A 12,401-nucleotide genomic window follows, 5' to 3' on the forward strand; every position below is an offset into this window, starting at 1 on the left:
AGTTTTCTCTTTTAAGGGAAAATAATTTTTTCAGGTTGCATTTGTAGGATTCAGATTGGCAGATTCTACTCCAGCCAGCAGACATATTGTTGCTATAGTCTTCACGCTTGCAGCTTTAAAACGTGTGAAAGACTAGAGTGCTGGGTCCTAATTAAACTAAAGAGTTTCTGCACAGCAAAAGAGACTGTCAACAGAGGAAACAGACAACCTACAGAATGGGAGAAAATATTCTCAAACTATGCATTTGACAAAGGTCTAACCAGAATCTATTAGGAACTTAAATCAACAAACAAAAAACAAATACCTCCATTAAAAAATGGGCAGAGGACATGAACAGACACTTCTCAAAAGAAGACATGCAAGCAGCCAACAAACATTTGAAAAAATGCTCGTTAATAATCATCAGAGAAATGCAAATCAATTTAATGCAAAACCCCACAATGAGATACCATCTCATACCTATCAGAATGACTATTATTAAAAAGTCAAAAAACAACATGCTGGCGAGGCTGCAGAGAAAAGGGAATTCTTATATAGCTGTCAGTGGGAATGTAAGTTCAGCCACTGTGGAAAGCAGTTTAGAGATTTCTCATAAAACTTGAAATAGAGTTACCATTTCACCCAGCAATCACTTCACTGGATATATGCCCAAAGGAAAGTAGGTCATTATTCCAACAAGATACATGCATTTATATGTTCACTACCACATTGTTCTTAATAGCAAAGACATAGAATCAACTTAGATGTCCATCAGGGGTGGATTGGATAAAGAAAATGTACATATATACCATGGAATACCACACAGCCATGAAAAAGAATGAAATAATATCCTTTGTAGCAACATGGATGGAGCTGAAGGCTATAATCTTAAGTGCATTAGTGCAGGAACAGAAAACCTCATACTACATGTTCTCCTAAGTGGGAGTAAACATTGAGCACACGTGAACTTGGGAACAACAGATACTGCAGACTCCCAGAGTGGGGAGGGAGGGAGGGGGGCACGGGTTGAAGAACTACCTAATGGTACTATGCTCACTACCTAGGTGCAATATACCCACGTAACAAACCTGCACATGTATGCCATGTATCTAAAATAAAAGTTGAAATCGAGGCTGGGTGTGGTGGCTCACACTGTAATCCCAGCACCTTGGAAGGCCGAGGCAGGCAGATCACTTGAGGCCAAGAGTTCGAGACCAGCCCGGCCAACATGGTGAAACACTGTCTCTACTAAAAAATACAAAACATTAGCCGGGCATGGTGGCGGGCACCTGTAATCCCAGCTACTTGGGAGGCTGAGGAAGGAGAATCACTTGAACTTGGAAGGCAGAGGTTGCAGTGAGCCAAGATCGTGCCACTGCACTCTAGACTGGGTGACAGAGCAAGGCTGTGTCTGAAAAAAAAAAAAAAAAAAAATTGAAATTGAAAAAAAATAGACTACTGGCAAGAAAATTAAACCACGTTTGTAAAACTTCCATTTAAATGCTCACTAAAATGGACAAAGAAAAACAATACTAGGGAAGAAAATAACATAGACATGAAATTTAAAAAGGCCCCAAATTCATGGTACAAACACTGAAAAGCACTCAGTCAAACTGAAACTGGAAGAGGATATCCTACCTTGAGACTCACACGCAGCTCTCAGCTCTGGCACACAGTGCAGGGTAGTGGTGATGGCAGGTACAATTCTGAAAGTGGTGTTGGCAGGTACGAGGTGGGTGTTTGAGGGACAGAGTTTACTGGATTCTGAGAGGAAGGCATGTCTATCTGGCCCTGAGTTATAGACATGATAGGATGTGGATTCACAGAGTGTTTTGTACTAATGTTTGCATTTTACTTCTACCTAAGTAACTTCTAGCCCCCAGGGGAGGGGCAAAGGAAGAAAAGATGAAGATGAATGACCGGAAATGTGGGTTGCCCCGCTCAGCTGTGTCAGGACGGCTTGATCCTTAGCCCCCCACAGGACCACTCTCTGGCATGCACCAGCAGAGAAACCGGAGGCACACTGGCACAGGAGCAGCCCCAGGCTTGAGGGCTTTTCCAGTCCTGTCTGTTTACCCATGTATGGAAATGTTTGCTTTTCTATTTTTTACCTCAAATACATAACAATGGTTTGACCAAACTCTCAGATTCATGGCACACTGTCATCATTGGTAGGTGATGGTTTGCTACTGTTTTTAATAGTTGGTAAAGTGGACACCCAGTTCATTCTCCTCATTACCTCCTAGATTCCCGCCTACTGCCATCAGTCAGTATGCCCTACATTTTTCTTGACGTGAAGCACAGCCTGGAGAATATTTCCTGAAACGGCTCTTTAAACACAATCCAAAAAAGGCATCATGCTGACTTAACCATGTTATGAGGTGAGTAAAACAACGTTGATTTTTAAAACTATATATTGGCTGGGCTCAGTGACTCATGCCTGTAATCCCAGCACTTTGAGAGGCCGAGGTGGATGGATCACCTGAAATCAGGAGTTTGAGACCAGCCTGGCCACCATGGCAAAACCCCATCTCTACTAAAAATACAAAAAATTAGCTGGGTGTCGTGGCACATGCCTGTAATCTCAGCTACTTGGGAGGCTAAGGCAGGAGAATCCCTTGAACCTGGGAGGTGGAGGTTGCAGTGAGCCGAGATCACGCCATTGCACTCCAGCCTGGGTGACAGAGCGAGACTCCATCTCAAAAAATAAATAAATAAAAAATAAAACTGTATATATTATATCCACATTAAAATCTGAAGACCACCAAGGAGACTGGGGAGGAAGAGAAAACCCACAGTCAAGCAGTCCCCACTTTTTTCCCCCATGATCACCGTGGGAATATGCTGGGGGCAGGGGAATGAAAGATTTTAAGAGTTCATAAAAACTCACTTGCAGAGAAAGTGGGTGCAGCCTTCTTGAAGCTCAGGTTTCACAGGGTATAGATGGGGGGTTGACCGGGGACTTTGTCTCCTAAGAACTCTCAGAGCTTTTGTGGTTGGGAGTGGGGAAGGTCCTGGAAGTGGAGTTTGTTAGGGTGAAGGCTAATAACAAACCCAGTGATACACTGACTTTTAGACAAAGTTCATTTCCCTGGTTATGGTCTAGAGCAGTGGAGTCAGTCCTGCTCTATGTGGTCACTTAGAGTCTCAGATTCCTTCCATCTCATTGCTCTGCTATCCCCTAGAGCAGCGGTCCCCAACCTTTTTGGCAGCAGGGACAGGCTTTGTGGAAGACAATTTTTCCACAGACAGGGGTGCGGATGGTTTGGGGATGATTCAAGCACATTACATTTGTTGTGCACTTTATTTCTATTATTATTACATTGTAATTAAACAATTATACAACTCATCATAATGTAGAATCAGTGGGAGCCCTGAGCCTGTTTTCCTGCAACTAGATGGTCCCATCTGGGGATGATGGGAGACAGTGACAGATCATCAGGCATTAGATTCTCATAAGGAGCGTGCAACCCAGATCCCTCGCATGCACAGTTCACAATAGGGTTCATGCTCCTATGAGAATCTAAGGCCACCACTGATCTGACAGGAGGCGGAGCTCAGGTGGTAATGCATGTGAGCAATGGGGAGCGGCTGTAAATACAGATGAAGCTTTGCTCACTTGACCGCCACTCACTTTGTGCTTTGCAGTCCGATTCCAAACAGGCCATGGACCACTACTGATTGGTGGCCAGGGGTTGGGGACCCCTGCCCTAGAGCACTGTTGTTATTTGTGTGGCTGAAGCAAGATCATTCTCATTTAGGACTCCCAGCTGGCAAGCAGGGAAAGAGCTATGTCCAATGTCTTAAGACCCATAACTGGAAATGCCACATATTGCTCATATTTCATTGGCAAGGCTTTGATCATATGGTCACACCTGATTGCAAGAGACTTAGAAACGTACCCTAGCTGGGCTGCCATGTATGCAGCTATGACTATTATTATGCAGGAACTCAGGAGGAAGGAGAGAATGGATTTTGATAGACAACTAGCAGTCTGCCCTACACAGGGTAGGACCTCCCTTAGAGAAATTGAAAACTAATAATTGCTGAGACAACCCATGCCAATAATTAGTAGTGAATGTGCAGATAATGAAAAGATGCATTGGACATATGTAAGTTAGTCCAAGCTACACAATTGAACTAATTAGTTCCTACAAAACAGTTAATGCAGGAAAAAGGAAAGAACTTCAACTCCAGTCAGCATTATTATTGGAAAATGAAAGATGATATGAAAAAGATGCAGCCATAGAACAAGAATTTGGGGTTAAAAAACACCAAAAAGCAGAATTGACTCTCCTAGAAATCATGCATATTAACGAGAAGAAAAATTTGAGGAAATCTCCAAGTTTACAAAAGGGAGAAAATATGTAAATTATGAAAGAAACAATAGAAAAAAAAATGGATCCAGAACAAATATCTAGGAGAAAATACAGTAATCATCTAAAAAATAATAGAAAATTCTGATTCTGAAAGTATGGTTGAATAGATAACTCCTGCTGAATCATAACTAGATCCCAGTGGTATGACAATAATTTTTAAAATAATTTTAAAAATTGTGTTTTATTTGCTGCCTGCCTTGTTTGGCAAACACTTTTTAATGCATTATTGAGTTGCTAAAAAGTAAAGGAAGTTGAACTTGTATTTCTAGTATGAAGTGGACCTAGATAACCTGGCTGACCTTCCTACTGAAATTTCTAAAAAATGTTAGATAAAATGTATTTTTTAAAAATCTTAAATGCATTGATGAGTTGGCAAGAAAGAAATATGGCAAAAATAAAGGCAGGAACATAAAGTTTAAGTGGCGCATTTAAATTGCTTTTTATCAGCCAGAGGCATCATCTTCCAGTAATTTACCAAAATGACAAACACAAAAGGATAGATAGAGGAGGGCCACCCATTCTATGTTCTCCAGGCCTTTTAGAAAACATGGAGCTGTCCCTTTGGCCACATACATGCGAATCTATAAGAAAGGTGGTATTGTAGGCCAGGCGCAGTGGCTCACCTATAATCCCAGCACTTTGGGAGGCTGAGGTGGGCGGATTGCTTGAGCCCAGGAGTTGGAGATCAGCCTGGGCAACATGGCGAAACCCTGTCTCTACCCACCCCATCTCTACCAAAAATAAAAAAATTAACCTGGTGTGGTGGTGCACACCTGTGGCCTCAGCTACTCGGGAGGCTGAGGTGGGAAGTTCACTTCAGCTTGGGAGATGGAAGTTGCAGTGAGCAGAGTTTGCACCACAGCACTCCAGCCTGGGTGACACAGAGAGACCCTGTCTCAAGAAAAAAAAAAAAAAAGACAATATTGTAGACATCAAGGGAATGGGTACTGTTCAAAAAGGAGTGCCCCACAAGTGTCACCATGGCTAAACTGGAAGAGTCTACGGTGTCCCCCAGCATGCTGTTGGCATTGTTGTAAACAAACAAGGGCAAGATTCTTGCCAAGAGAATTAATGTGTGTATTGGGCACGTTAAGCACCTCTAAGAGCCAAGACTACTTCCTGAAAAGCATGAAGGAAAATGGTCAGAAAAAGAAGGAAGCCAAAGAGAAAGGTACCTGAGTTCAATGGAAACACCAGACTGCTCCACCCGGAGGGGTAAACACTGGTAAAGACGCTCAGCCTCGTTAGGAAGGAGGGCAGTGCACACTGAAATCAAAGTGATCTATTGCGTCACACCATCAGCGAGGCAACATTTGTAAGGTCCGAGTGTATCAAGTGTCGCTGAGGATGTGGAGCAATAGAAACTAAACTTAGGCTCTGCTGGTGAGAGAACCGCAAAGGATAAGTAGGCCATTTCGGGAAACGTTTTATCATTACTTAGTAAATGTGATGATGCACACACCCCTACGACACACTAAATCCACCCCAGGGATGTGCCCTAGAAAAACTCTTGCCCACGTGTTCACCAGGAGACAAGAATGTCATAGCAAAAACCTGCAAGCAATCGAATGTCTGTTGCGAATGGTAGTTTCATATAATAAAATATCACACACCAGTACAAACGGATGAACTACAGTTACATGCAACCCATACGCATGAATTTCACAAGTCATGCTGAGTGGGAAAAGCAGATTGCAGAAGAAAATGTACATATACTGTTTATGTAAAGCTGAAAAATCAGCACAGAGCTGGGCCCAGTGGCTCATGCCTGTAATTCCAACACTTTGGGAGGCTGAGGCAGGAGGATAGCTTGAGGCCACGAGTTCAACACAATCCTGGGCAACACGGCAAAACCTCATCTGCCCCCCACCTCCCTCCCGAAAAAAAGAAAAAAGAAAATCCCCCAGAAAAACAAAACATCCAAATGTATGTAATGCATTTGTCAAATTGTATTAAGTTGCTGACAAGGGAAAATAGTAAGAAAACAAAGGAGTATTCCAGCTCTGTGGAAAGTTGCTGCTGTGGACATACAGGAAATACTCTGAGAGCTGGGGCTGGGCAAGAGCCAAGAGAACTGCTGACAGCAAAGTGAGAGAAGGCAGGCCTCAGAAAGGAGAAGAGAAAGACGCCTGGCAAGTGAGAAGCAATTGGAATGCTCTGTAACTCACATTCTCTATAAATCTCCAAATTCTCTCACTAGCAGCATCTTAAAGTGTGTATTTTAACTTTTATTTTAGGTTTGGCAGTACATGTGAAGGTTTGTTACATAGGTAAATTCATGTCTTGAGGGTTTCTTGTATAGCTTATTTCAATACCCAGGCGTTAAGCCCAGTGCCCAAAAGCTATCTTTTCTGCCCCGCTCCCTCCTCCCACCCTCCAGCCTCAAGTAGGCAGCACTGTTTGTTGTTCCTCTCTTGGTATTCATAAGTATTTAGCTCCCACTTATAAGTGAGAATATGCGGAATTTGGTTTTCTGTTCCTGCGTTAGTTTGCTGAGGATAATGGCCTCCAGCTCCATCCACGTTCCCACAGAAGACATGATCTCGTTCTTTTTTTTTGCGGAGTCTCCCTCTGTCGCCCAGGCTGGAGTGCAGTAGCGTGATCGTGGCTCGCTGTGAGCTCCGCCTCCCAGGTACACGCCATTCTCTTGCCTCAGCCTCCCGAGTAGCTGGGACTACAGGAGCCCACCACCACCCCCAGCTAATTTTCTCTATTTTTAGTAGAGACGGGGTTTCACCGTGTTAGCTAGGATGGTCTCGATCTCCTGACCTCATGATCTGCTCGCCTTGGCCTCCCAAAGTGCTGGGATTACAGGCGTAAGCCACAGCGCCCAGTCTTAACTGGAATTTTAAACCTTTAATTTCTCCTATAAAGCTTGTTCATTACGGAAGATTAGAAAACAAGCAAAATTATAAATAAGAAAATAGAAATCAACTGAAATTCTGTCACCCAGAGAATCATTTTCTTTTTTAATTACACTCACACACATACATAAACGGAATTACATTGTACCTATAGTTCTCATCAACTTTTTTCTCTTAATCTCATCTCATTATATATTATTTTAAAACAATTTTCAACTGCTGTTTAATTTTATGCCCTCAAGGTATACCATAATTTATATGACAAGTCCCCATTCATTGGACTAAATAAATATTTACCATTCTTTGCTGTTATAAATAATGATGAATGAATATTCTTATATGTACGCCTTGGTGTCTCTGTTTTCTAGAAGTGGAATTACTGGTTCGAACAGTCTGAACATTTTTAAGATCCTTAAAACATAATGCCAAATTGTTTTTCAAAAAGATCACACCAGTTTACACTTCCACCAGATGTGTAGTAAAAGTACAAATAGTACTCACTGAGGACACCCTGGCATGTCATTTCCCAGGCTAGAATGCCTTGCCCTTATTTGCTTGAAATGAACTTACAGAGTAACCTGTGTGTCCATGTGACCTGGACAGGTTGCCTTCAGGGCATAGATTTGTCAGTTCCCACAAGGCATTTTTTGGATGATGTATCCGTTAGGATGATTTTGGTGGCACAAAATTGAAACCCTGACTCACATTGTCTTTAGCAAGAAGGACACAGAAACAGGGTGGGCTCCGAGTGTGGTAAGGTTAATGGCACAATGAAGTCAGGAACTCAGGTTCTTTTTTTGAGATGGAGTTTCACTCATCGCCCAGGTTGGAGTGTAGTGGCACAATCTGGGCTCACTGCAACCTCCACCTCCCATGTTCAAGTGCTTCTCCTGCCTCAGCCTCCCAAGTAGCTGGGATTACAGGCGCTCGCCACCATGCCTGGTTAATTTTTGTATTTTTAGTAGAGATGGGGTTTCACCATCTTGGTCAGGCTAGTCTGGAACTCCTGACCTTGTGAACCACCCACCTCGGCCTCCCAAAGTGCTAGGATTACAGGCTGAACCACCACGTCCTGCCAGGAACTCAGGTTCTTTTCGTGTCTATCCTTCCCTCCTCAACACTGGCTTTCTCCTCAGACTGGCTGCAGGCATTTCAGGTCTCTATCCAGATGTAACAAAGCCCATGGCCACACAGGCTGTGCATGCACATACAGAAACACAAAAGCGCCCGTGTAATGGTGACCCCTGGAGCTGGACAACACGGTGGCCTTGGCAATGTCCAGAGGAGAAAAATAATCTCTTTCTATGGCTTTCTCTTAGGAGTAAGGAAGCTTCCCAGAAGCCCCTTGTTCATAGCCATGTGCTCATGCTGGAACCAAGATAGGAAAGGGGAATGGAACAATCTTTGACAATCTCAGGTACGAGTCAGGGAGCAACTCCCATGTTCACACAAATGGCTTCTGGAAATGCTCACTTTGGGAAATATCCATGTACAAGCTACCTGCACACTGACTTCTCCATCTGACCAATAGTGTATAGGGCACATGAAGCCAGGCCTGCCTTTGGTAGGTCAAGAGTATAAGTCTGGCTGGGTGTGATGACTTGCACCTGTAATCCCAGCACTTTGGAGGCTGAGGTAGGGGGCTCACTCGAGCCCAGGAGTTCAAGACCAGCCTGGGCAACATAGCAAGACCCTGTCTCTATTAAAAAAAAAGTGTAAGTGTCTGGAAAGTTATAAATCAATTTAACAAAATATTTTTTAAGTTCTCCCCTTCTACTTTGACAAATAGACCTTTGCAACATATTTTTTAAAGTATAATATCAAAACAACAAAGAAAAATTTTGTTATTATTCTTCATTTCTGGGCCCTCTGTTGATGAGTTGATGATGTTTGAATGAGTAATACAATAAAGACACAAGTAGTTCATAAATTGTTACATATTTATTTCCTAAACTTATTTTTCTTGCCTTCATATTAGCAAAACCGCTAATTATATTGTTACAATCAAGATTTTCACATGATTCATATTCTAGTAATGGTAATGACCTACAGAATTAAAAACTAAATGGTAATTTCTTTTTTTTTTTTTTTTTGAGACAGAGTCTCGCTCTGTTGCCCAGGCTGGAGTGCAGTGGCGTGATCTTGGCTCACTGCAAGCTCCACCTCCCAGGTTCACACCATTCTCCTGCCTCAGTCTCCCAAGTAGTTGGGACTACAGGCACCCACCACCATGCCCGGCTAATTTTTTGTATTTTTAGCAGAGATGGGGTTTCACTGTGTTAGCCAGTTGGTCTCGATCTCCTGACCTCGTGATCTGCCTGCCTTGGCCTCCCAAAGTGCTGGGATTACAGGCGTGAGCCACCGTGCCCGGCTATGGTAATTATTTTTGAAATGTACATGGCCAGGCATGGTGGCTCAAGCCTGTAATCCCAGTGCTTTGGGAGTCCGAGTCAGGAGGATCGCGTGAGTCCAGTAGTTCAAGACCCCCCTGGGCAGCAAAGTGAGACCCCCACCTCTACAAAAAATTTAAAATTAGTCAGGAGTAGTGGCACGCACTTGTAGTCCCTGTTACTCAAGAGGCTTGATCTCAGGAGGTTGAGGCTGCAGTGAGCTGTCTTCATGTCACTGCAGTCCAGCCTGGGTGACAGAGCAAGACCCTGTCTCAAAAAAACCCCAAAAACCCAAAAAGAAAAACCAAAAATAAATAAAAATATACAAATTTTCAATAAATTTACATCAAATATGCAAATTAAGGAAATGTAGAATCTTTTAATTTTAAATTGTCATGTTTTAGAAGTGATTTTTCTTCTAGTATTTTAAAAATCTTTATCTTCTGAAAATATTTTAAACTATTAAGATAAAAAATACGGCCGGGTGTGGTGGCTCATGCCTGTAATCCCAGCACTTTGGGAGGCCAAGGTGGGCGGATCACTTGAAGTCAGGAGTTCAAGCACCGCCTGGCCAACATGGTGAAACCCCTTCTCTACTAAAAAAAAAATACAAAAATTAGCCGGTGTGGTTGCACATGCCTGTAGTCCCAGCCACTTGGGAGGCTGAGACAGTAGAATCGCTTGAACCTGGGAGGCAGAGGTTGCAGTGAGCCGAGATCGCGGCACTGCCCTCCAGCCTGGGCAACAGAGCAAGACTCCATCTCAAAAAAAAAAAAGGAAGATGAAAAATGCAAGTTATAACTAATAAATATTAAACATTTAAGCAAAATCATTCTAATGAAGCTGAAATATTTAAATTTTTGAACATTTATTAAATCATCTTCACAAAAGTATTTGTGGTTCTAGCATTCAATATCAACAGTTGCCAGTATGAAAAACCAGCATCCTACTTCATCTCTGCTATATCTAGACATACATGCACACCAACTTAAGAGCAACATGGAGTGTTTGCTATTACGGAATGTTCCTGGGCAGCCTTGTGCAATGGTTGTGGACACTGTTAGTTTATGAGAACTACCTACTTGATAGCTAACAGTTAGATTGTCCCATAGACAAAGATCAGTGTGTCCCAAGTTGAACTCACTGGATTCCTTTCCTAAATCAGCTATCTTTCTGCTTTCTCTATCTCAGCAAAGACCCTTTCTCTGTCTATGTCACCACTCACATCCAGTTTGTCACCATGACCTGCTGATTCTTCCTGTGTGAAATTTCTCCTCACTTCTCCCATCCCGCTTTTATTCTCTCCTGGGTTATTGGGACCACTTCACTCTTGGTCTCCCTCTGTCCTTTCCTGGCTCTCTCCAAGCATTCCCACTTGGTGTGATCTTTCTAAAATGAAAATTGGCCAGGCGCGGTGACTCACACCTGTAATCCCAGCACTTTAGGAGGTCGAAGTGGGCAGATCACCTGAGGTCAGGAGTTCGAGACCAGCCTGACCAACATGGTGAAACCCCGTCTCTACTAAAAATACAAAAATTAGCTAGGCATGGTGACGCACGCCTGTAATCCCAGCTACTTGGGAGGCTGAGGCAGGAGAATCACTTGAACCTCGGAGGCAGAGGTTGCAGTGAGCTGAGATCACATCATTGCACTCCAGCCTGGGCATCAAGAGCGAAACTCCGTCGCAAAAATAAATAAATAAATAAATAAATAAATAGCAAATCTACTTGTCAAAATAGCATGTCTTTAATAAAAGATAAATAAAAATAAAAAACAAAATAAAACACATGTATGCTCATCTTCATGGAACCCTCCCAAATCTGCGCACAGTCCACAGGGCCCCGCCTCTCCCCAACGTCATGCTGCGGTTGCGTATGCTTCGTCCCATCCGGAGCTCCAGGCTACTGCTGCTGTTTTTCCTGTGTTCCCATCCTAGGGGCCTCTCCGGGGCGGGCGATCCTCCTTGAAATCCCCATGTCCTTCTCTGGGGCCCAGAAATTCCATCTGCTGCTCCTGTGGTCCTCTGGACTCAGGGAAACCCCGTGGGACTCTCAAGACCCTAGTTGCTCTGTCCAGGCTGGGCCAGGCGGACCCCGGGAGGCCTCTGCCCCATTACCACTCTGCCATTTCTGCTTTGGGGTCTTTTTCCATCTTAGGGTCCACCCCAAGGATCCCCAAACTTAGTGGTGTCTAATTCTGTGCCCTGACCTTGAGGTTCAGCCGATGCTGGGGGTGGGGTTGAGAGCATTCCGCACACATTCACCCCCTTTCTCTCAGTCTTCTGTCTTGGGAGCCAAGAGCCCAGCCCTTATATCCTATTTGCCAGGCTCCTTCCTGTGTCCCACCAGACCTAGACCTTGGAAGTTTGAAAGTCAGCGGAAAACTTAATTTTTCCTGGGCTCTGTGGCTCGCGCCTGTAATCTCAGCATTTTGGGAGGCCAAGGCAGGCGTTCAAGACCAGCTTGGGCAACATAGTGAACCCCCCACCCCAATTCTAAAAACAAAATACAAAAATTAGCCAAGTGTGGTGGTGCACACCTCTGGGAGGTAGGGGTGAGAGGATCATTTGAGCCTGGGAGGTAGAGACTGTAGTGAGCCATGATTGCGCCACTGCACTCCAGCCTGAGTGACAGAATGAGACCCTGTCTCAAAAAAAAAAAAAAAAAAAAAAGAGAGAGAGAAAAAGAGAGGGAATTATTCTTATACATCCAGATGTACCACATTTTCCCTGAGGCAGTGAATTCAGAATACTTGGAAAGGTAAATGAGGAAGGGTTAAGCTTTAACAGG

This window comes from Hylobates moloch, unplaced genomic scaffold, assembly GCF_009828535.3.
Source record: "Hylobates moloch isolate HMO894 unplaced genomic scaffold, HMol_V3 SCAFFOLD_19, whole genome shotgun sequence".
NCBI lineage: Eukaryota > Metazoa > Chordata > Mammalia > Primates > Hylobatidae > Hylobates > Hylobates moloch.